The 27,125-nt window shown below is 37.2% G+C and overlaps 1 protein-coding gene across 12 annotated transcripts in view; it reads left to right on the top strand.

Moving 5' to 3' along the window:
- Positions 1-27,125, top strand: part of NUBPL (NUBP iron-sulfur cluster assembly factor, mitochondrial) — a 310,030-nt gene that overhangs the window by 143,297 nt on the left and 139,608 nt on the right. The window contains exon 1 of one of the 12 annotated variants that reach the window (XM_050798338.1): positions 18,894-20,806. The exons of the other annotated variants lie outside the window; for them this stretch is intronic. The gene's annotated coding sequence lies outside the window, so the exon portion shown is untranslated. Of the gene's footprint in view, positions 1-18,893; positions 20,807-27,125 lie in introns of those variants that run through there. 12 annotated transcript variants of the gene reach the window in all.

Here is a 27,125-nt window from a genome sequence, read left to right as displayed (position 1 = left end):
TATAGATGCCCACCACCACACCTGGCTAATTTTTTTTTTTTTTTTCCAGTAGAGACGGGGTTTCACCACGTTGGCCAGCCTGGTCTTGAACTCTTGACCTCGGATGATCCGTTCACCTTAGCCTCCCAAAGTGCTGGGATTACAGGCGTGAGCCTCCGCACCCGGCCAAGTGTAGAGTTTTTGAAAATATGTTGGTCAGTTAATTAGGCTAGAAAATAGAATGCATGTGAGTGTGGGTATATGTGTATATGCATATAGAAATACTTCTAAAATTGATTTTTAATAGACCTTTCAGAGCAGTTTTAGGTTCACAGCAAAATTGAGCAGAAGGTATACAGATTGTCCATATATCCCATGCCCCAACACATACATAGCCTTTCCTATGTTCAACATCCTCCACCAGAGTGGTCTATTTGTTATACTTGATGAACCTACATTGACACATCTTTCTTTATCACCTTGAATCTGTAGTTTACATTAGAGTTCACTCTTGGTGCTGTACATTTTATGGGTTTTGACAATATATAATGACATATATCAAATGTAATAGTGTCATACAGATAGTGACACATAATAGTGTCACTATCCTCAAAATCCTCTGTCCTGCCTGTTGATCCTTCTCTCCCTCTGACCCCTGATATGCACCAATCTTTTTATCCCCCCACAGTTGTGTCTTCTCCAGAAAGTCATAGTTGGACTCATACTGTTTACAGCGTTTTCTGATTTGCTTCTTTCACTTCGTAGTAGCATTTAAGTTTCCTCCATGTCTTTTTATGACTTTATGGCTTATTTCTTTTCAGTACTGAATAATATTTCATTGTTTGTGTATATCACAATTTATCTATTCACCCACTGAAAAAATCTTGTTTCTTACAAGTTTTGGCAGTTATGAATAAGGCCACCATAAACATTTGTGTGTGGGTTTCTGCGTGGATATAAGTTTTCATCTATTTTGAGTAAATACCAAGAAACATGATACAAAATGTTTAATTTTGTAAGAAACCGCCTGTCTTCCAAAGTGGCTGTACCAATTTGCATCCCCACCAGCAAGGAATGAGCGTTTCTTTTGCGCCACATCCTCACCATCATTTGGTGGTGTCAGTATTCTGGATTTTGGTAATTCTTATAGGTATGTAGTGATATCTTATTGTTGTTTTAATTTGCGTTTCCATGATGACATATAATATGAAACATCTTTTCATATGCTTATTTGCCATCCATATATCTTATTTGGTGAGGTGTATTTAAGGTCTCTGGCCAATTTTTAAATTGGGTTGTTTGTTTTCTTGTTGTTGAGTTTTAAGAGTTCTTTGTATATTGTGAATAACAATTCTTTATCAGATGTGTCTTTTGGAAATATTTTCTCCCGGTTTTTGGCTTGTCTTCTCATTCTTTGGACAGTGTCTTCTGCAGAGCAGAAATTTTATTTTTGATAAGGTCTAGCTTATCAATATGTTCTCTCATTTGGTGTTATATCTAAAAAGTCATTGCCAAACCCCAAAGTCATCTGGATTTTCTCCCAGGTTTCATCTTTTATAGTTGTATCACAATTCTTGGAGATTCTGTTCTGGTTCCCCTCATTCCCCCAGTCTTTTTTCTCTTTGCTTTCAGTTTTAGAACTTTCAACTGAGATATACTCAAGCTCAGAGACTCTTTCTTCAGCCATTTCCAGTCTGCTAATGTGTCCATCAAAGGCATTGTTTATTTCTATTGAAGCGTTTTTCTTCTCTAGCATTTCTTTTTGATTATTTCCTAGAATTTCCATCTGTTTATGTTATCTGTTGGTTTTTGCATGCTGTTTACTTTGTCCATTAGAGCCCTTAGCGTATTAATCATAGTTTTAAAAAAAGTCTGGTCTGATAATTCCAGTATTATTGCCATGTCAGAGTCTGGTTCTGATACTTATGCTGTATCTTCAAACTATGTTTTTCACCTCTTAGGATTCCCTGTACTTTTTTCTTCATAGCCAGGCATGATGTATGGGTAAAAGGAATTGCTTTAAATAGCTTTTTAGTAATATATGGGCAAGTGTGGGGGCAGGGGGAATATTCTGTAGTTCTATGAGTACATCTCAGTTTTTTAATGAGCCTTTGCCTCTGGAATGCAAAGTTCACCAGTGCTTCTCAGACCCCTGCTCGCTGCCCTCCTCCCTCTTTAGGTGGGACAGAATGACTAGAGGGGGCTGGAGTTAGGTATTTCCCTTCCCTCTGGTATGTTCAGCTCTGATATAAACCCAGCAGGCTGGGTTCTGGTAAACTAGTTGCTTCTGAGAGTAGATCTTTGTAAGAATAGAGTACTCCTGCGTGCTTTTTTTTTTTTTTTTAAAACAATTAAATTATAGCTTTATTAAAACAAGTTTCCATTTCTTCAGAAAAATGTTGTTTAAAAAAAGGCTTTGTCCGAAATGATTCTATAAAAATAAGATACAAGTTTACTATATGAGATTTTTCTGATGTTCAAATATTTATTTTAAAATGATTAGGCCGGGCGCGGTGGCTCAAGCCTGTAATCCCAGCACTTTGGGATGCCGAGTCGGGCGGATCACGAGGTCAGGAGATCGAGAACATCCTGGCTAACACGGTGAAACCCCGTCTCTACTAAAAATACAAAAAACTAGCCGGGCGAGGTGGCGGGCGCCTGTAGTCCCAGCTACTCGGGAGGCTGAGGCAGGAGAATGGCGTAAACCCGGGGGGCGGAGCTTGCAGTGAGCTGAGATCCGGCCACTGCACTCCAGCCTGGGCGACAGAGCGAGACTCCGTCTCAAAACAAAAAAAACAAACAAAAAAAGAAAAGTTGCAAGAATAGTATAATTGTACACTAGGTTCACCAGTGCTTAGCATTTTGCCACATTTGCCTTATCATTTTTTTCTCTTTCCGTTCCCTCTGCCCTCATTAGTATTTATTTTTTTGAAACATTTTAGAGTAGGTTACATATATCATGCCTCTACCTAAACCTTAATACATCGATGTGTATTTCCTAAGGACAAGAATAGTCTCTTATATAACCACAGCACAACTATCAATATCAGAGTATTTAACATTCATAAGATGATTTTTATCTAATCTTACAGGTGTAAGATGTAAGATTTCTCCAGTAATGTCCCTAATAGCATTTGTTATTTCCTCTCTAGTACAAGACTCAGTTCAGGAATCTATATTACATTTAATTTTCATGCCTCTTTCATCTCCTTTAATCTGAATAGTTCTTTAGCCTGGCCTTTTCTTTCATGTTACTGGCATTTTTGAAGAACACAGCCCAGTTATTTTACAGAATGTTCTTCAATTTGAGTTTGTGTGCTGCTTCTTCATGGTTAGATTCTGGTTATACATTATCCACTGGAATACTTCATTAGTGAGGTTGTGTCTTCAGAGTGTCTGTCACATCCAGAGGCACATAATGCGTATTTCAAAATAACTACTTCCCCCCTCCTCCTGCCAGAAGCACCAACTTTTTCTCTGACATTCACCGTGAGAACCTGGTTGAGTTCATGGAGGTAAAACTCACAACAGTGTGGGGACACCCATGTTACTGAGTCCTGCTGGAGTTTTTGACCCTCAGACTTGTCAACACTGAGTCTCCATCAATTTGTCATTTACAGTTTAGGTTTTCCTACCATGGCACTCATTCCCAGGGAGATTTCTGCTTGTAGGTTTCAACATGGATAAATTGTGGTTCTTCATATCTGCCTGTCTATCTGTCTAATTTTTGGGGCACTGGTTTGCCCTGTGACCTCACCTCTCTTACAGATCTAAGAAAAGTTGTTGGTTTTTCAGTTTGTTCAATTTTTTACTGGTTGGGACAGAGTTGCAACTTATAAGCTCCTTCTATACCGGACATGAAACCATCCCCAAATTGATTTTTTTAAATATTCCATATCTTTATAAAAGTAATAGAAGGCAACCTAAAATAAAAATATAAAATCTTCTCCCTCCCCCTAAAAAAGACTAAGACAGAAGATACACTTCAATAAATGCAGAGGAAGGGGATAGGAAACCCATATTAAAGTATCCAAACAATAGATAAGACCGTAATTTACCCGGAATTCTCAGGCTCCAGAGATCATGGCAAACAGAGATACTGTTAGAATTTGCCTAATTCTCCACTGGCTTTATGAAACCAATTTTAACTATTGTGTACACACACACACACACACACACAGACACACACACACACACACACACACACCCCTTCCCTTCCAAGGTTCATGCCATTAGCCTTATCTTTGTCTTTTATGTTATCTGTTAAGTTGTATGCGAGCGACTTTCAAACTTGACTCTATGCATGAATTACCTGGGATTCTTGTTAAGATGCAGATTCTGATTCAGCAGGCCCGAAGTGGAGTCTTAGATTTTGCATTATTAACAAGCCTCTAGATGATGCTATTGGACCACACTATTAGTACCATGAAGGTTCTAAAGCAGCCACCAATATTTACTAAGAACTTTACCATCTGGCCTGTAGTCTTTTCACATTGACCTGTGTCATAATCCTAGGTTATCTCTTTTATTTATTGAGATGGAGTCTTACTCACTCTGTCACCCAGGCTAGAGTACAGTGACGTGAGCTCAGCTCACTGCAACCTCCACTTCCTGGGTTCAAGTGATCCTCTTGCCTCAGCCCTCTGAGTAGTTGGGATTACAGGTGTGTGCCACCATGCCCAGCTAATTTTTTTGTATTTTTGGTAGAGCTGAGGTTTCACCATGTTGGCCAGGCTTCTGTTGAACTCCTGACCTCAAGTGATATACCTGCCTCAGCCTCCCAAAGTGCTGGGATTATAGGCGTGAGCCACCATGCCTGCCATCTCTTTTAATTCTTGCATTTCAACTTCTATAAATTCTATTTTCACTACATTTTTCAGCCATAATCTTACCTAGATTTTATCATTAGAACTCTCCCACCTCTAAATCCTATATTTCAGGGTACTACTTTGATTTTAACCTTCTAGCTTTCTTAATACCTTACTTATAGGGAGCTGGGTCTCTAACCTCAGTGAGATTTTCAGATCCTGACATCCTTATTTTACCTGAGCCTAACAGGCTCCTTCTTACAGTGTATTCTTTGCTGAACCTGAAGTTCACCTCTACCCTTTAAATGACTTTCATACCTTCATCCTTCTTGTGTTTTGGTTACCCATCCCTGTATCAGAATTGCAGTTCAGCTTCTCCGTTTCTTTAGCTAGGTTGCTGAATATATCTGACAGAAAATTATATTCTCCAGATTGGTGCCATTACTAATTTATGGTATTCATTCTCGGTTGGGCTCTTGTATTTTTGTTTTGTTTTGTTTTGTTTAAAATTGAGACAGAGTCTTGCTATGTCGCCCAGGCTGGAGTGCAGTGGTGCAATCTCGGCTCACTGCAACCTCTGCCTCCCGGGTTCAAGCAATTCTTCTGCCTCAGCCTCCCAAGTAGCTGGGATAACAGGCATGCGCCACCACACCCAGCTAATTTTTGTATTTTTAGTAGAGGTGGGATTTCGCCATGTTGGCTAGGCTGGTCTCGAACTCCTGACGTCAGGTGATCCGCCCGCCTTGGCCTCCCAAAGTGCTGGGAGTGAGCCACTGCGCCTGGCTGGTTGAGCTCTTAATGCTGCTGTTTTTTGACCCCAAACTTTCCTGAATGAAGAAGGCATTCTTTTGCATGCATCTGGAAAGTTTACCACTAGAGAGAAAACACTTTTGAGAAACTAAAGGAGAGTTTTGTGTGTGTGTGAGTGCCCATGTAGAAATAAGGACAAAGTATTCTGGAAAATAGAAAATGCTGTTTAGTGTTTCATAGCAGTGAACAAATGAAAGAGCCCAGCTCTTCAAGTGGCTCTTGCTATGTCTCTTGCTATTGTCAGGTTAAGCCATAACTGTCTGTTTCTCATCTTACACAGGTTAAGGATAATTTATTAGATGAATGCTGAAGAAAGTGTTAGTTATTTGGCTTAACATCTAGATAGAGAGAGGATGAGGAAAAAGAGATATAAGGACAGTTTTTACCGAGAGAGATAATAGGAATGAAGTGAAAATGGGGAAAAAAATATGACTTCTTAGGTGAGAGAAGGTAGATTATCAAAGGAATTTGAGGCTAAGTCACTCAGCCTTATGTTGTAGACATGAATATGAAGAACTTATTTTGTATTACAAATACTGTTAATAGATATATCATGTGGGTTTTTACATTTTGTATTTAAACAGGCAGTTTGGAAATCTTCTGACTATGCATTTTTGAATAATAATTGATATTCAGAATACCATTTGTCATCTATGAAGATATTTGATGAAATGAATTTGCATTCATGATGATTCTGAGTAGGAAAAATACACAGAAGAACGAAGCACTTAATTATGTTTCTTTAAAAATAAATGCCACGAAAAGCATTTAAAAATAAAATATAGTATGTAGAGAACAACTATATCTCAGAACTTAAATTATTTTGTAACTGTACACAGGATAAGAGAATGTGTATTTTAATGTATACATTATATTGAAAGATCTTGTAGAATCTTTTTTTTTGAGACGGAGTTTCGCTGTGTTACCCAGGCTGGAGCGTAGTGGCGCAGTCTCGGCTCACTGCAACCTCCGCCTCCCAGGTTCAAGTGATTCTCCTGCCTCAGCCTCCCAAGTAGCTGGGACTACAGGCGCCCACCACCACGCCTAGCTAATTTTTGTACTTTTAGTAGAGATGAGGTTTCACCACATTGGTCAGGCTGGTCTTGAACTCCTGACCTTGTGATCTGCCCGCCTTGTATAAATGATTTGTGACAAATATATTCCTTTTCTGTGTGAATATTTAGATAATGTATCTTTAGAAATCTCATCGTTTAGAAAGCAATATAAATTACCTTTGTTGTTGATATGTTGAAACTGGGCTTTTTACTTTCCCGTCTCTCTTAAACATTCTCCTTTTTTGTAGGGAAAGGTAAGGGAACTCTACAGGGTAATTTGAATTATTAGTACTCACTTAGAAATGGGACACTGTAAAATTAGCTTTGGAAAAATGAAGTTACCATCTTCTCTTAAGATTAATTGGTGGGTAATTAGTAGGTTAATATTTTTGAATTCTATTTCTCCTTTGTTCTGTATTCTGGCTGTTTGTATATCTCTCCTATCTGTGGTGATCTACTAGCTGATGTGAGGGACTGATAATCAATCTAGGTTAAATAATATTTATTACTATCCTTAAAAATTTTTTACCCTGCATGTCTTTTTTATATATATATATATATATATATATATGGGGAAATGGTGAGAAAATTATCTGAGAATAAAGGAACATTTATCCTATGGGGTCCTATTTTTATCTTAGCAAAAATTACTGTTTATAGAAAAATGTCATAAAATTATATTTTAGTTTTACTTTCTGAAAATATTATTTTTTGGTCAAGATAAAGACAAACACAATAATAATGATTGGTAAATATTGGTTTAATTTAATCCATATGATAAGTAGATGATTTTATTTCCTAAATCTGCACCTCTCTAAGTGTGTCCCTTTAATCAAATTGCTGAGGCAAAATGCCTAGGACACATTCTTGATTTCTTTCTTTCTCTTATTGTATATGTACAATCTGCTAGCAAGTCTTCTAGACTTTACCTTCCAAATATATTTTAAATCTGTCTACTTCTCTTCATCTTTTCTACCATTCTAATAAAAGTCACCGTCATATCTTGTTTAGAATACTCCAAGGGCCCCACTAATGATCACTTTTGCTTTCTTACTTGTCATTCTTTGTCCAAGCAGTATCTAGAATGATCTTTAAAGACTTCCTGCTGCAGGTTGTCTTTAAAGATCATTCTAGGTATTCTATCAGGGAACCAGTTCATTCTTTGGATGTGTCGTTCCGATGAGTGTGTCAGGCAACCAACTCATTCTTTGAAAAACTTGAAAATAAAGAGAATCAAGTATGTATTGTGCTTTTTCTCTACTCTTTAAAAAAATTATTACTTTAATTGGCCATAATAATTATATGTATTTATGGGGTACAGTGCGATATTTCAATACATATATGCAATGTGTAATGATCAAATGAGGGCAGTTAGCATGTCCATCGCCTCAAACATTTCTTTTTGGGAACATTCAAAATCCTCTCTAGTAGCTATTTAAAATATCCGATAAATTGTTGTTACCTATTAGCACCCTACAGTACTGTAGAACACTAGAAATTATACCTCCTTGCTAGCTGTAATTTTGTATCCATTAACCGACCTCTTAGTATTCCCTTCACCCACTACCCTTCTCAGCTGCTAATAACTACCATTCTACTCTCTGCTTCTATGGGATGGACTTTTTAAGCATCCACATATGAGTGAGAACATGTGAGTGCCATATTTGTCTTTCTGTCTGGCTTATTTCACTTAACATAATGTCCCCCAGGTTCACCCATATTGCCATGAATTACAGGATTTCATTCTTTTTTTATGACCGAATTGTATTCATATATATATATCTTTACATTTTCTGTATTGTGTCCTCTTCAGTTTCTTTCACCAGTGTTTTGTAGTTTTCATTATCAAGATATTTTACCTCCTTTGTGCAATTTATTCCTTGGTATTTTTTTTTTTTTTTTTTTTTTTGGTGACTATTGTAAATGAGACTGCTTTCTTGATTTCTTTTTCAGCTAGTTTGTTATTGCTGTATGTAAATGCTACTGATTTTTGTATGTCGGTTTTGTATCCTGTTACTTTACTGAATTTGTTTAGTAATTATAAGAGTTTTTTGATGGAGTTCGTGGGGGTGCATGGCAACATATTTAAGCTTATGTACAAGGCATTTGAGGTCGGGGCATGGAAAAATACTGAGGCACTGTGTGTATGTTATTTGTGCATGAGAATAAAACTCCTTGACCCTGAAAACAGGACAGGAAGTTAAGTGTGTGGTATGATAAGGAACGCTGAAAACAGCCTCCTAATAATGCGGGTTAAGTGTTTTTGCAAGGCCACAGGTGTCTCACGACCCAGCCTCAAAAAAGCCATCTAGTGGATGTTTGTGGTTTAGCAAACCCTTTCAATAAATACTTGGCAGATGGATGCTGGGGTAGACTCTCTCAGAAAAGCTGCCCCCCACCCCACTCAGCTGAAATTGTCTAAAAACTCATTCTTGGCATTCACTGCAAGCTATAAACTCTGCAGAGTTAAAGGTTTTCTGTATAGAAAGTCATATGATCTGCAAACAGGGGCAATTTGATTTCTTCTCTTCTAATTTGGATTCCCTTTATTTATTTTATTTATCTTGCCTAATTGCTCTGGCTAGGACTTCTAGTACTGTGTGGAATAAGAGTGGCGAGAGTGGGCATCCTTGTCTTGTTCCAGTTCTTAGAGGAAAAGATTTCAACTTTTCCTCATTCAGTAAGATGTTAACTGTGGTTTTGTCATTTATTGCCTTTATTGTGTTTAGATACATAACGTCTGTACCTAATTTATTGAGAATTTTTATCATGAATGGCTGGCAAATTTTGTTAAATGCTTTTTCTGTATTTCTTGAGATGATCATATAGTTTTTGTTCTTTCTGTCAATGTCATGTATCACAATTTGATACATATGGTAAACCATCCTTGCATTCCTGGGATGAATTCTACTTGATTATGGTGTATCATCTTTTGAATGCACTGTTAGATTTGGTTTCCGAATGTTTTGTTGAAGATTTTTACATCTATGCTCATCAGGGATATTGGCCTGTAGTTTTGCTTTTTTCGTTGTGTTCTTGTTTGATTTTGTTTTCAGGGTAGTGCTGATACCAGACTCATAGAATGAGTTTGGAAGCATTCCTCCACTTCAGTTTTTTGACATACTTTGAGAAGAAATGGTATTAGTTCTTCTTTAAGAGTTTGAGGCCGAGCATGGTGGCTAACACCTGTAATCCTAGCACTTTGGGAGGCCAAGGTGGGTGGATTGTTTGACCTCAGGAGCTTGAGACCAGGTTGGGCAATATGGTGTGTAACACTGTCCTACAAAAAATACAAAAATTAGCCAGATGTGGTAGCTTGTGCCTGTAGTTGCAGCTACTTAGGGGCTGAGGCCAGAGGATCATCTGAGCTTAGGAGGCAGATTGCAGTGAGCTGAGACTGTGCCACTGTACTTCAGCCTGGATGATACAGAGTGAGAACCTGTATCCAAAAAAAAAAAAGAAAAAAAGGAAAGAAAAAAGAGATAGAATTCAGCAGTAAAGCAATTCAGTCCTGGGCTTTTCTTTGATGCAAGACTTTTTATTACTGATCCCATCTTATTACTCATTATTGACCTGCTCAGGTTTGCTATTTCTTTCTGGTTCAATCTTGGTAGGTTGTATTTTTCCAGGAATTTATCCATTTCTTCTTGGTTTTCCAATGTTTTGGCATATATTTGCTTATAATAGTCTTTAATAATCCTTTGTATTTATGTGGTCTTGGTTGTAATTCCTCTATTTTCACTTCTGATTTTATTTATCTGAGTCTTCTCTCATTTTTCCTAGTATAGCTAATGGTTTGTCAAATTTGCTTATCTTTAAAAAAGTTTGTTTCATTGATCTTTTGTGTTTTTTAAAGTCTCCATTTCATTTACTTTCACTCTAATCTTTATTCTTTCTTTCCTTCTAGTAATTTTGGTTTTGTTCTTTTTTCGTTCCTTGTGGTGCATCAATAAGTTATGTATTTGAAATCTTTCTACTTTTTTTATACAGGTGTTTCTTGATGGTAAACTTTCCCCTTAGAACTGCTTTTGCTGTATTTCACTGGTTTTGATAATTGTATTTTTTGTATTTGTTTCATAACATTTTTAAATTTCCTTTTTAATTTTTTCCTTGACCTATTGGTCATTCAGGGGCATGTTGTTTAATTTACCTGTATTTGTACTGTTTCCAAAGTTCCGCTTGGTATTGATTTTTAGTTTTATTCCATTGTGGTCAGAGGAGCTAGTATATGTTTTTTCAGTTTTTAAAATTTGTTGGAATTTGTTTTGTGGCCTAACATATGGCCTATCCTGGAGAATGGTCCATGTGCTGATGAGAAGAATGTTTATTCTACAGCTGTTGAATGAAACGTTCTGTTAATGTTTGTTAGGTCCGTTTGGTCTATAGTGCAGTTTAAGTCTGATGTTTCTCTGTTGTTTTTTTTGTTGTTGTTGTTGAAACTGTTTGTTCGTTGCTGAGAACTGGGTGTTGAAATCCTCAACTATTATTGTATTGGATTCTGTCTCTTCCCTTAGACTGAATATTTGCTTTGTACATTTTGATGCTTTGGTGTGGGTACGTAGATATTTACAAATGTTATATCGTCTTCCTGCACTGATTCCTTCATGATTATATAATGACCTTTTTTGGTCTTTTTTAAAAAGTCCATTTAACCTTATATAAGTCTAGTTCTTTCTGCTTTGTTATTTATTTATTTCTTTATTTGAGACAGAGTCTTTCTTTGTTGCCTAGGTTGGTGTGCAGTGGAGCGATCTTGGCTCACTGCAGCCTCTGCCTCCCAGGCTCAAGTGATTCTCCTGTCTCAACCTCCTGAGTATCTGGGATTACAAGTGTGCACCACCACACCTGGCTAATTTTTGTATTTTTAGTAGAGATGGGGTTTCACCATGATGGCCAGGCTGGTCTTGAACTCCTGACCTCAGGTGATCTACCCACCCGGCCTCCCAAAGTGCTGGAATTACAGGTGTGAGCCACCATACCCCACCCCTGCTTTGTTTTATTTCCATTTGCATGGAATCTTTTTTGCATACCATACCTTTGAGTCTGTCTTGGAATCTTTTTCATCCTGTACCTTTCAGTCTGTCTGTCTTTACATGTAAAGTGAGTTTCTTGTAGGCAAAATATAGTTGGGACTTTTAAAAAGAAATCTGTTCGATCACTCTATATCTTTAATTTGGGAATTTAATCTAATAACAGTCAAGATTATTGTTGATACATTGAGGACTTACTCCTGTTATATTGTTCGTTGTTTTTTGATTGTTTTGAATTTCCTTTGTTCTCTTTTTTTCCTCTCTTGTTTATCTTTGCAGTTTGGTCGATTTCTGTAGTGATAAGGTTTGATTTCTCTCTCTTTTTCAGCTGTGTATCTGTTCTACCTGAATTTTATACTTTATATTGTTTTCATGAGGCAGTTATTGTTCTTTTGCTTCTGGATGAAGGATGCCTTTAAGCATTTGTTGTAAAGCTGGTCTTACGGTGATGAATTCTCTCAGTTTTTGCTTGCCTAGGAAATACTTTATTTCATCTTCATTTCTGATTTTTGCTGGGTATAGTATTCTTGTTTGGCAGTTTATTTTCTTTTCACAGTTTAGATGTATCATCCTATTCTCTTCTGGTGGGTGAACTTTCTTCTGAGAAATCTTCTGGTGGGTTAACGGCGATTTCCTTATACGTGACTTGGCAGTTTCTTTTTCGCCTGCTTTTCAAATTCTTTTTTTTTTCTTTTATTTTTGATATTTTGATTATAATGTGGCTTGGAGACTACCTTTTTGGCTTGATTCTATCTGGGGACTTTTGAGCTTCTTTGTTTGAATGTTCATAACTCTCCCATGACTTAGGAAACTTATGGCTACAATTTGATTAAATATGTTTTTCGTGCCTTTTTTCATCTCTTCTCCCTCCAGTATTCCCATAATGCACAAATTTGTTTGCTTAGTGGTGTCTCATAAGTCCTGTAGGTGTTCTTCATCCTTTTTTATTCTCCTTTTTTGTTCCTCCTACTGAGTTGTTTCAAAAGACCTGTTTACAAGTTCAGAAATTCTTTCTTCTGATGATTATTCTATTGTTGCAGCTATTGATTTCATTTATCATTTCATTTATTGAATTCTTCAGCCCCAAGATTTCTGTTTGGACCTCTTCTATGATATCTGTCTCTTTGTTGGGTTTTCACTCACATAACATTTTTTTTTCCTGATTTCTTTTTATTATCTGTCTTTATTCTTTCGTAGTTCATTACATTTTCTTACAATCTTTATGTTCAATTATTTTTCATGCATTTTGTAGATTTCCTTTTCTTTGAAGTCTCTTATGGGATAATTACCATGTTCTTTTGGAGGTATCATGTTTCTTTGCTTTATCATTCTTCTTTTGTCCCCATATTGATATCTGCACATTAGTGGAACAGTCACCTCTACTAATTTTATATAGTAGCTTTGTAGGGCAAGACTTTTTCTTGTAGTTGTTTCCTATCATGTTGGGTGTGTAGGGTAATTTGGCTTTAGTTCTGGTTGTATGTAGTAATGTGGTCTCTGTGTGATATTTTTGACTGTAATCAGCATGTATTAGTCCATTCTCTTACTGCTATAAAGAACTACCTCAGACTGGGTAATTTATGAAGAAAAAAGGTTTAATTGATTTACAATTCCGCATGACTTGGGAGGCCTCAGGAAACTTATAATCATGGTAGAAGGCGACACAGAAGCATAGACCTTCTTCACATGGTGGCAGGAGAGAGAGAGAGAGTGAAGGGGGGGTGCTACTTTTAAACCATCAGATTTCATGAGAACTCACTCACTATCATGAGAACAGCATGGGGGAAACCACCCACATGATTCAATCACCTCCCACCAGGTCCCTCCCTTGACAGGTAGGGATTACAATTCAAGATGAGATTTGGATGGGGACCCAGAGCCAAACCATATCATTCAGCCCCTGGCCCCTCCCAAATCTCATGTCCTTTTCACATTTTGAAATGCAATCATGCCTTCCCAACAGTTCCCCAGAGTCTTAACTCATTCCAGCATTAACTCAAAAGTCCAAGTCCAAAGTCTCATCTGAGACAAGTCAAGTCCCTTCCACCTATGAGCTTGTAAAAACAAAAACAAGTTAGTTACTTCCAAGATACAATGAGAGTATAGGCATTGGGTAAATATTTCTGTTTGAAATGGGAGAAATTGACCAAAACAAAGGGGCCACAGGCCCCATGCAAGTCTGAAACCTGGCAGGACACCCATTAAATCTTAAAGTTCCAAAATAATCTCCTTTGACTCCATGTCTCACATTTAGGGCATGCCGATGCAAGGGGTGAGTTTCAAAGGCTTTGGCTGGCTCTGCCTCTGTGGCTTTGCAAGTACAGCCTCTGTGGCTGCCTTCACAGGTTGGTGTTGAGTGCCTGTGGCTTTTCCAAGTTCACAATGCAAGCTGTTGGTGGATCTACCATGTGGGAGTCTGGAGAATAGTGGCCCTCTTCTCCCAGCTCCACTAGGCAGTGTCCCAGTGGGGACTCTGTGTGGGGGTTTCAACCCCACATTTTCCCTCTGCATTGCCCTAGTAGAGGTTTTCCATGAGGCCTCCACCCTGGCAGCTGACTTCCATACATCCTCTGAAACTTAGGAGGAGGTTCCCAAAGCTCAACTCTTGCCTTCTGTGCACCTACAGGCCCAACACCACATGAAGGCCACCAAGGCTTGGGGCTTGCATTCTCTGAAGTAATGGCCTGAATTGTACCTTGGCCTCTTTTAGCCATGGCTGGAGCCTGGAGCAGCTGGGACACAGGATGCCATGTCCCAAGGCTACATGGAGAAGCAGGGTTCTAGGCCCCGCCCACAACCATTTTTTCCTCCTAGGCCTCTGGCCTGTGATGGAAGGGGCTGAATTTCTGAAATGCCCTGGAGACATTCTCCCCATTGTCTTGGTAATTAACATTTTGCTCCTCATTGTGCAAATTTCTGCAGCCTGCTTGAATTTCTCCCTAAAAAATGGGTTTTTCTTTTCTATCACATCATCAGACTGCAAATTTTCTAAACTCTTTTGCCCTGTTTCCCTGTTAAACATAAGTTCCAATGCAGATCATCTTTTTGTGAACACATATGATTGTATACTTTCAGAAAAAGCCAGGTTGAATTTTGAATGCTTTGCTGCTTAGAAATTTCTTCTACCAGATACCCTAAGTCATGTCTCTCAAGTTTAGAGTTCCACAGATCTCTGGGGCAGAGGCAAAATGCCACCAGTCTCTTTGCTAAAGCGTAGCAAGAGTGACCTTTACTCCAGTTCCCAAAAAGTTCCTCATCTCTATCTGAGAATACCTTAATCATTGTCCATATTACTATCAGTGTTTTGGTCAAAACCATTCAACAAGTCTCTAGGATGTTCCACATCTTCCTGTCTTCTTCTGCACCCTCCAAACTATTCCAACTTCTGCCTGTTACCCAGCTACAATGTTGCTCCCACATTGTCAGGTTATCTTTATAGCAGTACCCCAGTGTCCTGGTACCAATTTCCTGTATTAGTCCATTTTCGTACTACTAAAAAGAACTACCTAAGACTGGGTAATTAATGAAGAAAAAAGGTTTAATGAACTCACAGTTCCACATGGCTGGGGAGGCATCAGGAAACTTACAATTATGGCGGAAGTGGAAACAAGGACTTTCTTCATATGGTGGCAGTAAACAGAGAGAGAGAAGGGGGAAGTGCCACTTTTAAACCATCAGATCTCGTGAGAGCTTACTCACTATCACGAGAACAGCGTGGGGGAATTGCCCCCATGGTACAATCATCTCCCAATGGGTGGGAATTACATTTCGAGATGAGATTTGGGTAGTGACACAGAACCAAACCATATCACAGCATCAGTGATGTCTGCAAATGACTCAGTAGCCTAGTGGTTTACGGAAGGAGTGGTGTGGCTTTTCTCACTGTGAAGCCAACTGAGTGGGCTGGTTCTCAGGCCGTGAGTAGGTACCTGTAGTGTCCAGTGGCTCCACTGGTCACAGGGGCATGGTTGCCAGTGGCAGAAGGTGGCAGGTGATCCAGGCCTCAGATCTGGGAGGTGTATGCAGCCTGTGATGGCCCTGTTGATCAAAGAAGTGGGGTTGCTGGTGGCAGTGAGTGCTGGACCACCATTCCTCACACCCTGGGAGGCATGTGTGTTGGCTTCCCTAGCCTGCTTTCTGTGCTAGACCACCAGGGGTATAGTACATAGTGTGGTACCTGGTGCCAGGATCATGGCTGTCCCGTGGGTCTAGCTGAAGTCATAGCATTGCAAGTATATGGGCATGGTGAAATGACAGTGGAGCCCCATGGATGTGGCAATGCGGGGACTCTTGGTCCCAGGTCAGGATGAAATGTGGAAGTGGCACTGTTCCCAAAATGGTGCTGTGCTAGTACACCTTGGGTCGTGGGGAGTCGGGATTGCCAGTGTGAATTTTTTATCTGGAGCAGTGCAGCTGTGTGGACTAAAGGCAGCTTCCTATCCTGGGCTCAGGGCCTGTGACAACTGTGGGGCTGCCATCCTGAGTTTCTGTGCTTCACAGGGTTTTTGTCACTTCCTTGCTGAATTTCAGTGTTATTCTTTGGACCCTCTTCTTGAAGTGCAGTCATTTATTTGTTTTTGCCTTCACGCCATGGTAAAGCTGAAAAATCATAAGTTAAATCGTTGTAAGTCAGAGACCATATATAGTTGAAAAATGCTAAGAGAGTAGATTTTAAATGTTCTCTCTACAAAAAATGGTAAGTATGAGAGGTAATAGATATATTAATTAGCTTGATATAGCCATTCCACAATGTCTGCATATATTAAAACATCATGTTGTACTCCCTGTCCTTCTTCGTGAAGGACATGAGTGTTGGGCACGTGTAGTCCACCATCTTGATGACGCCTGTCCTCTTAGCTAAATAGTTGGTGAGAGAAATTTTTCACAATAGATGTATTTGAACTGACAAGAATGAGTCATAGAATTATTGTATCATCATTTTTTAACCCTTAATGAAATATTATAAGATCTAGGCAGCAATTATCACCAACTTCTGATATCACACACATTAAATAATCTAAGTAGTTAGCATAAGTTATGGAGTAGTCATGCCAAAAATTCAGACCAGAATCTGATTAAATCTCCAGGTCTAACTACTAATTTGTAGGAAATACATGAAACAGAGAAACATGGTAAGTGAAACTATGAGAATGCAATAAGTAAATCTAGAGTATGGAAAATCCTGTAGGAGAAACAACCCAGTTTTTCAACAAATAAATTGTAAGAAAAATTAAAAGAAAGATAATCTATAGATTTAAAATATTATGGTTTTTAAATTGATTATGTAAAGAAGATTTTCTCTTTACAAGAAGAGTCCCTATATTTTAGAGTTACATTGCTAAAATACATGTAGATGAAATGATATATCTGAAGGGTAAATGTGGAATGAGTAAAGATATAGATTAAATAAGACTGACCTTGAACTGATAATTCTTGAAACTAAGTGGTAAATAGTACATGGAGGTTCATGTACTGTTTATTCTTTTTGCTTTTTTTCTTCATGTGTTTATATTTCCTGTAATTAAATGTAAAACAAAACAAAAGCCATGTGCTTAGATCATAACTCAAACTCTTTTTTTAGCCTTGAGGTTCAACCTAGTCTGACCTGTACTTACCTCATCTCTACCATGCTTACCCATGTCAGAGTACATTTATTTTCTTCCCTTTTTTCCAGATATACCAATTTCATTAACACTTTAGGGCCCTTGAACTTACGGCTATTCTCTCCATCTGGAAACTGTACCCTTTAGAACATTAGTGCTTATCTCTTGATATTCAGGTCTTATCTTAAATGTCATCTCAGAAGAGCTGGCTGTCACCATCACTATCATCTTATCTTATTTTCCTCAAAACATTTATCATGATTTGATGTCTCCTTTTATATTTGTTTATTGATGGTTTCCACCCATTAGAGCATAAGTTCCATGGTTGTGATGCTGTCTTCTTGACTATCTTGTTCACTGTTAACTTTGCAGCACTTCAAACAAATACTTGGCAAATATGGTACTCAGTGTTTATAAGGTGAATCAGTTAATAGTGCACAAAGCTGTATTTATAAGACATGATTAATCTTTTAATATATAATATCAGCAATATATAGTACAATTGCCTAGCAGAAGTATTTAAAATTCAGTTGGCATTTTCATTATTAATGTTTTCAAAGGCTCATGTGTGGGAAAATTAGCTCTTAGCAAAGCTTCAGAAAAATTTTGAAAATTCACAAAATGTCAAATTTTCTCTTAGCATTTATTTTAAAATACCTGCATTTTGGGTAATTAATGTCATGTCTTGTTTAAAGCTGTTTTTTATATCCAGATAAGCAGAGGTTAAGTTTTATGTGTGTTTATGTGTGATATGAAAATTGGCTAACAGTTCTTGGCTTGTGAATAATTATGAAATATTTTCAATTATATCTGCCATCAAAAAGGAACTGAGAAACACCTTATTGCATAGAAGAGATGAGACCATAAAATTATGAGACCTACTCTTTTTTTAAAAAATACATGAAATACTATTTTGTCATTCAAAATAACTACTGAGGGAAGTTGTCCATAATGGTTATTGAATAAAATGATATGTTTTACTAATGAAGTAATTTTTCATTCTACTGTTTAGTACTGCAGATTCATATAGGATGCAAAAACTGGTGGGTTCCCTTCACCTGAGTGTTAGAGAAGAGAAGCTTTTCCTCCATGGCACAACAGGAGATGAAGACTTAGGCTCATTTTACCATAGCCAGGGCGGTTCCTCTTACCATCCTGCATGTATGGCACATAGGGGTCTTAGAACATAGCCTTTCCACCAGAAACCTGCTATCTACTTTTTTTTCCTTCCAAACTGTCTCCTAAGTCCAAAGTGCTATAGATCTAGAAAAATTATTCAAATTTGGCTCCTTGCCAGGAGAGTTTTTATTCTGAGACGATTTTGTAATTTGTTTATTCTTTTTTAAATTTCTTTGTTTTTTTTTCTTTATTTAATACAGCTTTATTGTGGCTTGTCATGTAGAAAACACTATGAGATTATAGGGGATAATACAGAGTTGCCTTTGATAATTTTAGTTTTGGAACTTCTCTTTTGGAATGCCTTTAGAATGAGTCAGTTACATATATGCTGCACATAGTCGTATTTTTTTTCTAATGGAAGATAAAATTTTTATATTTATTGATTTTAAAATTAATTTATTTTAATTTGACAAATATTGTACGTATTTATGGTGTAGAACATGATGTTTTAATATATGTAGACATTGTGGAATAGCTATATAAAGCTAATTAATTACCTCATATACTTAGCATTTTTTTGTGGAGAGAACATTTAAAACCTATTCTCATAGTAATTTTCAACTACACATGGTGTCCAACTTGCAATGATTTGACTTATGATTTTTCAACTTTACCATGGTGTGAAAGCAATGTTCATCTAGTAGAAACTGTACTTTGAATTTTGATATTTTCCTGAGCTAATGATATGTAGTATAATAAATATTCTCTTGTACCTTGTGTGCTGGCAAGAGCAGCAAGCCATTCTGTTGCTCGCTTTCAGTATGGTATTCATTATATGAATACAGTATACTACATTACATGAGATGTTCAACACTTTATTATATAATAGCCTTTGTGTTAGATGATTTTGTACAACTGTAGGCCAATATAAGTATTCTGAGAATGTTTAAAGAAGGGAAGGCTAAGCTATGATGTTTAGTAGATTAGTTGTATTGAATGCATTTCTGACTCACATTATTTTCAACTTAGTGTGGGTTTATTGAGACATAACCCCATTGCAAGTTGAGAAGCATCTCTATATAATATATTGTTGTTAACTGTAGTCACCACGTTATACAATAGATCTCCTGAACTTATTACTTCTAACTGTAGTGTGTGTGTGTGTGTGTGTGAGAGAGAGAGAGAGCGAGAGAGAGAGAGAGAGAAAGAGAAAGAGAGAGAGAGAGGAGACAGCATGTCACTTTGTCACCCAGGCTGGAGTGCAGTGGCACAATCATGGCTCACTGCAGCCATGACTTCCCTGGGCTCAAGAGATCCTCCCACCTTAGCCTCCTGAGTAACTGGGGCTACAGGTGTGTACCACCACTCCTGGATAATTTTTGTATTTTTTATAGAGATGGGGTTTTCCACATTACCAGTCTGGTGTCAAACTCCTGGGCTCAAGCAGTCCACCCACCTCAGCCTCCCAAAGTGTTGGATTACAGGCATGAGCCACTGCACCTGGCCTAACTGTAATTTTGTGTACTTTGACCAACATCTCCCCATTCTTCCACTCAACCCCCTTAGCCCCTGTAACCGCCATTCTATTCCTTCTATGAGTTTCACATGTGAGATCATGCAGTGTTTGTCTTTTTGTGGCTGACTTATTTCACTTAACATAATGCCTCCTAGATTCATCCATGTTGTCACAAATGACAGGATGTCCTTCCCTTTTTCAGGCTGATTAGTATTCCATTGTGTATATGTACCACATTTTTGTTATCCATTGATAGACACTTAGGCTGATTTCATATCTTGGCTATTGTATCTTATATTGATTCAAAATATTACAGTTTACAGTATTGCCTATTTACCAGATATGACTCCATCTCCTTTTTACATTTTACTTTATGTATGTATGTATGTATGTATGTATGTATGTATGTATGTATGTATTTAGAGCTAGGGTCTTACTCTGTTGCCCAGGCTGGAGTGCAGTGATGTGGTTATGGCACACTCAAGCTCCTTGGCTCAAATCGTCCTCCCACCGCAGCCTGCTGAGTAGCTGGGATGACACGAATGAACCATGATACCCATCTTACTTTTTACATTTTAAAATTCAAATCCATTCTCATAGAAATAAGGTTGGTGACCAAGATATTTGAAATATTATACTTTGAAAGTAGTTTTAAAAGAGATGTGTGAAAAATATTTTCAGCAGCCATAACACCATTAAGTGATGTATATAGCCTTTCAAGCTTACAATATTTAAGAAGATAACGCTTTTGAATTTTTTTTTTTTAGAGATGAGTCTCACACTGTTGCCCATTCTGGAGTGCAGTGGCACGATCGTAGCTCATTGCAACCTCCAACTCTCCAACTCCTGGGCTCAAGTGTTTCTCCCACCTCAGCCTCCCAAGTAGGTGCATGCCACCATGTCTGGCTAATTTTCTGTGTAGATTAGGTCAATGCTTTTCAATTTTTTAATTACAAAGAAAATAAAGCAGCCTCAGTACAGAAATATACAAAGTAAAAGAGTGAAGGCTTCCCACCCCTGGCCTTGCCCACTCTCACCATTTGGAGTAATAACTCATAATTGCTTAGTAAGCATTGTCCCAGACTTTTCCTAGGCACATACATGTATGTGTGTTTACCCCAGTATAGTTTTCTCCCTTAGTAGTGAAGTGATAGTAGTCATATAGTTTAGCAACCTGCTTTTTGTCACTTAATAATATATTGTGATCAGTGCATATAAATATATCTCATTCTGTTTATTGGCTTACTAGTATTTCGTAGTATTGCGTGACAATAATTTACTTAATCATTATCTCATTAAGTGACACTGAAATTTGATCCTAGTTTTCATTATTAAAAATAATACTGCATTCAGCATCCTTGTGTATGGGATAGCACTGATTTTGGATATACAGTTTCTGTGTTCAAAGAATCTAATAAAGCATGGATTATGAGTGAACATGTATGTATATGAGCTAAGTGACACAAATTATTGTCTTTATGAATTTGATGTTTTCCTAGGTGCCTTTACATTGTACTAAGTTTTTTGGGGATCAATTTTAGAAATAATTTTTCAACAGAAACGTATCAGAAAGTTTAATCATTCTTTAATTACCCAGGATGAAATTGAATTGTTGCTATAGTTAGGTTTTTCGGAAGAGAACAAATTTGCAAGTTCTTCAGAGAGCTTTGGTTTTTAAAATACAAGGTGAAGGTATCTTTTAAAAATCTTTTCTAACTATATTGTAACTTGAGTATTGTGGATAGGCCTTTAGGCAAGGATAATACTGCTGAATCATTCAGGAAGTTGAAATCATATTCAGGAACTTTCTTACTTAACTGAACTAGAATAGCTTTTAACATGTGATAGCACCTATAAAATTGATTAGGAAAGAAAAACTTAGGATGAGTAGTTTTTGAAGGAGATCAGATACCTTACTTGTAGCTTCATGAGTATTTGGCTTTACTTCACTCTGATGGCCATCACTAGACAAATCTTCCTCTTATATGGAGATCATGCCTAAAGCACGTTCATAGAACCCAAGGCCTTCAAACCACCCAGTAAGTGTTAGTATTGATCTTGGATGCTTCATATTTATGTGAATGACTATACTAGATGACATATTTAAGTGATTCATATTTGTTATGAAAAGACAAATTTGGGAGTATTCATGAAAGCTTCATGTACAGAACTTTGTTGCCATAATTGTTTGGCAATTTAAATGCATCCAGATCCAGTTTTTGAGAAATTGTTGCTCCTGCACATTGAGACTTCTGTGCCCCACACTGCTGATGGGTGTGGCATAGCCTTCCATGAAGGCAAGAATACCAGTTAGTCTTTTTTTCTTTTTAATGACAAAACATTTTTACATTTGCACATCTGATTTTGGAGCACATGACTTTCAGATTCATAGATAATTGCTGTTGAGCTTAGCTTATAATGTTTGGCCAAATAATTTCTATCACAAGCCTGAGACTGCCGATTGAGAGCACCTAGCCAAGAAAGACTAACCAAAAATTCCTGAATTTTCTTCATAGATCCGTCGTGTAGCTTATTGAATAGTCTTCATAAAACCATGAAAATATTAGTTATGTTCTGAGCTTCTTCATGGGTCTATGTAAGAAATGCCTATGCCTCTCTTTCTTTTGGAGGATGATGAGAGAGGAAGGGGAATAGTGGGGATGAAGGTTACTGTTCTTGAAAGGGTGTACATTTTCTAGAAAGAATGTAGGCTTTGGTGCCAGAGGTCAGTAGCTTTGGTGGTGGGAGGGTGTGGAAGGTCTCATTTGATTGCCTCTATGTTTATCAAGAAAATTGTTGATAAACACTTCTTCCAATTTTTTGGTTTGTGCCCAAGTTTAAGCCTTAGTTTTATCAATGTAGGTCTTTTTTTTCCCCTTATGTGTTCATATGTCTTTGATTAGGGAGGAGAGAGAGTGAAAGAAAGAGAAACACTGAGAGACTGAGGTGATTGATTTATTCAGACCATTAGCTAACTTACATTTTATGTTGGCAATCTGAATATATTTTTTTTGTTTTGATTTATTGTCCTATACATTAATATTTCAGAATTACTGAGAGTATGTCTTGTTTTCTGATGAAAAGTAGCTTGGTTAGAACTTTAATTTTATTTGCTCATTCATAACTAGTTTGTTGTCTTAAATACAAGAATCTAACATTAAATTATGCCCGTTTGATGCAGTTTTGCAAAAGTATGCATTCATCATGTCAAAAATTGTTTCTTCAACTAGAGAAAAAAATTATGTTAAAATGTGACTTACAATTTATAATCTGATTAACAGTCCATTTGATAATAAAGGTTTTTAAACTGACAGTCATGATATTTGAAATAAAAATGACTTATCTGGACACTGGTACTGAAACTAAGGCAGACAAATTATGCTCTAAATGGCACATATTTGTCATGATAATCTTACTTGAGAAACCATAGTTGATTGAGTTAGTTAGTTTTGATATAGAACACAGGCCTGTTTGAGCCCTATCATGATCCAATTATTTTTTTTTCTATTTCATGGCATGGCTTACACCTCAAACTCTGGCCTGCATTCTGTTATGTATGTGCCACTGGAGACAGGGATAGATGAGAGAAAATTGGAGTACAAGATTTACTGGCTTATAGGTCTTTGTCATAATTTTTATTTGAGTAGGATATAATGATACTTATGCAAGTAATATTAGTTTCAGTTTTATAGAGAGCAAACTGAGATGATTTTCAACAAGATTACAAGGGATGTACTAATTGGTTTGTTTATTGTATTCCTATCTCCACTTCATGAGGGTAGGGACTTCAGGGATCTTGTTCATTGCTGTATCCCCAGTGTTTACAGCAGTGCTTGGCACGTGTAAATGTTTGTATTAATTTCTGAGTCATGATTAAACTCCATAATGATTATCCCATTATTTATACTCAGACTTTACATATGCATATTAATGTGTAATCTGTAATATAAGATAAATATGAAGACAGCAGATACCTATTTAGGCAAGAACAACGTCTAGATACATTGCAACATTCACTTGCTCATCAGGGCAGAAGATTATTACGAGCAAGTCTAGATATAATGACCAATGTATTTAAATGAGAAAAATGAGAATGAAGGAACAGCTGCTCACTTACTGGTCTTTTAATGAGATGCATAAAATTTGGTCCATTTTCTTATTTCTTTACAATTTAGTGATCTTAGGTTTCTTAGATGTCCTTTAGATATTTCTGAAGTAATTTTGTAGCTTAGCAATTTGCAAAGTGCTGAAGTTGATAACATGGGAACTAGGTTGTTTTATGTGTTCATTTCTTTCTCCAGTTCTTAATCCTATTTCTCACCAATATCTTCATCATCTGCATTGCAATTCTCATACATATATTCCTTAGTCTTTCTCAAAGTCTTTTGTGTTATAGGTAAGGGCTGCTGCATTATTTGGTTCTCACTAGGACACCTACATTATTACATTAAATTTACTGTTTTCTCTTCAGCTTTGTAAGTGGCAAGTCTGTTTAACATGGGAAGGACACAAGTCACTAAAATAATAGGAATTTGATTAATATATTCAAACAAAAGATCTGACTTCTGCTCACTTCTTAGCTTCATTTTTAGTCCTTCGTGTATTTTAAAATTGTATTTTGGTCAAATGTTTTCACACTTTGTTTTAATCTTGAGACCCTTCCCTTTAATTTTCAAAAAGTCATTTAACTCCACTTAAGTCGTCTAGGCACGTGGAAAAGATATTTTTAAAATTACACAGATCATTTTGGAACGTGATTACCTCACAAATGTATAAATATTTGCTTAGCATTTCATTGTAAAACATGGTACATTCATTGAGAGAAATTTTAATTTTGACTTATAAGATATGATAACCTATACCAAGGAAAATGGGGCCATATTAGACTTGACTCTGCCTTTTAGCTGGTGTTCTAGGTACTGAGGACTTGTCCCCAGGCCCACCATGGCCACCTGTCCACATCCCGAATTTACAGGTTCAAATCTAAAGACATAAGCTCACAGACAAATTAATCAAGTACTTAATTCATAAAAGCAACAGGTTTTTTTTTTGCCTTAAAACATCTAGCAGAGACAATATAAATCTGCCTGATCAATAGACTGAAACGAAAATGTCTAAATTAAAATTTGAAAGTGTTTCTCTTTTATTTTACCAACGATTTTAAAGTTATCTTTATTTACCAAAGATTACTAAAGTAACGTGAACTTGACAAGCATTTGGGCTAATTAATTTATGAGTACCTTCTTATTTATAAGCCAGTTCGGTACCATAAAGAATATATAAATAGACATGTACACACGTGTATACACAAAAATACAGACAGACAGAAATAAGGATCTTATAGCTTTAGTTTTAAAACTTTAGCCATGAGTTAGGTAAAACTAGTTTAAAAGGACAGTTGTAGCTGTTGTAAATGGAACAGGCTGAAATTTATATGTCTCACATGGCCCAAGCCCTTACTGAGTTTTAGAAAAAAACAGGGTAGTAAATTTATATCTCAAAGCACACACAAGGAGAATCTAAGTTTTTAAAGGAGTTTGGTTGTGTTTGTTGGAGGAAGATTAAAAACGGATGCCAAAGTAACACAAAATCATAGGGTTTTACTACAGGATTTTATGAGGAGACCAATTTTATTTAGAATGATAGTTTTTAACTTAGTCTGTTTTCCAGCTGGACCACTCAGCGCAGGGTAGAGCCCATTAAATGGAGCACTGCCAACAAAGCATTTGCAGTTTTTAGGGCCTAATTACTTAATTATGCGAAAAGCAGCCTCCAATGGAAGGCAGAGTATTTAGATTTTTTAAAATCAAGGATTCTGCTTTTACTTTGAACCCCCCGTGTCCAAAAAGAGTAAAACACCATGGGACCCAGCTGCCCAATATTTCCACAGTGTACTTTGCTCCAAAGAAATGTCTGTGAGTGTTTAAACTTCACCTTACTTATCTAAATGCACAAAGAAACAAGTAGCCCCCTTAGAGTAACATCCATTTACTATAAACAACTGCTGTCAGCCACCTGCGAAACTGCAGTTCTTGCCTTTGACTCATCAGCCATCACACACAACAAAGTCAAGTTTCTCTCTCACAACTGTAAAGTCTCAAAGTAATTTCTGGTTCCCCAAAAACCAATGAGATCAGGTAACACAAATACAAAAGAGAGCAGAGCTTTAGAATTGAGAAGAATCTGCCTACAATTCTTTAGATTCCACAGGAAGACTGAAGACCCCCAAAAGGGATTGTTGGCACCTTTTCCTGTGTTCCTAATGGAGTCTGAATCATTAGAAGTTCTTCCCAGATTCTTTTATGTGGTACTGAAGATGGCAAAGAGGAAGAAACAGTAGGGAGAAGTAGATGGGAGAACAGTTCTTAAAAAAGGAAGCAGAGGGACCAAATACATAATTGAAAAAAAACAAAAAAGATTTTAATCTACTGAAAAAAAATTCTCTAACAGCAAAATCCAAAGAGAAAAAGCGAAAAGTGTCCCCCTCAAAGCCCCATCTAGATATACAGCTTAAATATCAGCTTTAATTAAGTTGACTTCTGACCATATAGAGCTCTTTTTTAAAAATCCATTCAAATCTTTTGTTATTAGATTTTAGCCAGGACAAACAGCTGCTATTTCTGGGTATTTTATTTTATTTATTTAGAGACGGAGTTTCACTCTTCAGCTCTTGACTGAAGTGCAGTGGCACAATCTCTGCTCACCGCAAGCTCCGCCTCCCGGGTTCACACCATTCTTCTGCCTCAGCCTCCTGAGTAGCTGGGACTATAGGCACCCACCACCATACCCGGCTAATTTTTTTGTATTTTTAGTAGAGACGGCTTCACCATGTTAGTTAGGATGGTCTCTATCTCCTGACCTCATGATCTGCCCACCTCAGCCTCCCAAAGTGCTGGGATTACAGGTGTGAGCCACCGTGCCCGGCTTATTTCTGGCTTTTTTAACCAAAGGTAACTTACCAAGTAGCAAAGCAGTATCCCTACAAGTTAAAAGTCACACAAATATCAAACCAACAGGGACTGCTTTCCTAACTGGGAATTGAACCTAGGATGCAGCAATAAAAGCACGAAGTCTTAGTCACTAGACCACAGGGTGGATGCGTTTTTTTATTTTGTTTTGTGTTTTTTTTGTAAATCTTGCAGGGGAGCCAAAGCAGGCACTTTGATCATTTAAAGGATTTTAGGAAGGCTTAGGTGGGAGAGTGG

Source organism: Macaca thibetana, chromosome 7, assembly GCF_024542745.1.
Source record: "Macaca thibetana thibetana isolate TM-01 chromosome 7, ASM2454274v1, whole genome shotgun sequence".
NCBI lineage: Eukaryota > Metazoa > Chordata > Mammalia > Primates > Cercopithecidae > Macaca > Macaca thibetana.
The sequence above is the reverse complement of the archived record's forward strand: the minus strand, read 5'-3'. Positions and strand labels throughout refer to the sequence as shown.